Source organism: Limulus polyphemus, unplaced genomic scaffold (assembly GCF_000517525.1).
Source record: "Limulus polyphemus unplaced genomic scaffold, Limulus_polyphemus-2.1.2 Scaffold2973, whole genome shotgun sequence".
Taxonomy (NCBI): Eukaryota; Metazoa; Arthropoda; class Merostomata; order Xiphosura; family Limulidae; genus Limulus; species Limulus polyphemus.
In genome coordinates this window covers 78338-79626 of record NW_013668583.1, presented here as the reverse complement: position 1 = coordinate 79626, position 1289 = coordinate 78338, and the positions used below count along the sequence as shown (strand labels likewise).

At 30.9% G+C, this 1289-nt stretch overlaps 1 protein-coding gene across 1 annotated transcript in view; it reads left to right on the top strand.

The window, feature by feature from the left end:
* The first annotated feature begins 592 nt into the window (after positions 1-592).
* The window catches only part of LOC106468346 (elongation of very long chain fatty acids protein AAEL008004-like), a 74840-nt gene continuing 74143 nt past the window's right edge, over positions 593-1289 (top strand). Inside the window, exon 1 of the mRNA XM_022396678.1 lies at positions 593-669. The gene's annotated coding sequence lies outside the window, so the exon portion shown is untranslated. The remainder of the gene's footprint in view (positions 670-1289) is intronic.

The window sequence follows — 1289 nt, the reverse complement described above, 5'->3', positions numbered from 1 at the left end:
GTTAGTAATATGATAACAAATTATTATGAAATTAATGAGATGTAAATTGCTACGACAACCAAGTTTTTCATTTTTCTTTGTTTATGTCAAAAAAAGAAAAACTGTATTAGTATATTTTCCGTGTTCATCAAATAGAATAGGTAAAACGTAGTGGAATATCAACCAAAAAGTTTTGGAGTTTGGTCAGCGTAATCATATTAATTAACCAATTCAATGTATTGAGAACAAACGTGTATATGCATAATATATGATAGGAATGATGTCAAGTTGTGGAATAACTTGTATTTCAGAGTCTCTGGATCTCAGCCTTTTAGGAGGAAAAATTTTACGTAAATACTAGTTTACTTACGCAATCACAGATAAAAAAAGTAGTATCAGGGTCAAGGTTGGAAGAAATGGGTTTATTTTACCCATGTTTACTTAATGACGTAGTAATTGTTGGCTAAAAGTGCGCCATGCGGACGTAAGGTAAACAATAGTGTGTAATCTTCAGTTTTTAAAAAGTTGTCTAATGTTGTCCTAAATTAACCTACGTGAATTCATATTGACATTAAAAAGCTTTTTTTTTTATCATTTTACAACAAAAACGAGTAAGTCAACAGACATATTCTGTTGTTAATATGTTGCCGATGTTATGATCGTTACTGGGAATTCCCGGTCTCTGTTCAGGTACATATTCTTTATTTGAGGCATAGGTGCCTCTGTTACTTCATATTGAAACAGAGTTTTGATCTAAAATACTCCAACTTATCTCATTTTAATAAACATGTTTCATGATAATTTGAGTCAACTTTTAAAACGTCACTTACTCATTGGTTCCTATTATTACGTACATAAAATACTCAAGCACATACACACAAAAAAACTTTTACCTTGTGATTATGCTTGGAGCCATATTGCAACATTCTTCATGTAACAAGTGTATGTTTTAAACCATGCTGTAATACTCTCCATGTGAAAAGTCTATGTTTAGACCCATACTGTGACACTTTCCATGTAACAAATCTATGTTTGAAACCATGCTGTAACACCTTCTGTAGTAAATCTGTAAGACAAAAATAAAAAAAGCTGTCTTCGAAGATTCGATGACATTTCCATCAGGAATATTTATAAAAGATTTTATGACGGATTATTTTTATTGTACTTACAATTGTTTTATTAGAATAAGATCGTATGTTTCTAAGCGTTAAAAAAAAAGAAAATTTCTAGGGGGGTGCGTATCTCATCATAGTAGTCGATACGATACGTATCTATATATAGAAGTTTTACCAACGGTTTGTTACAAAGTT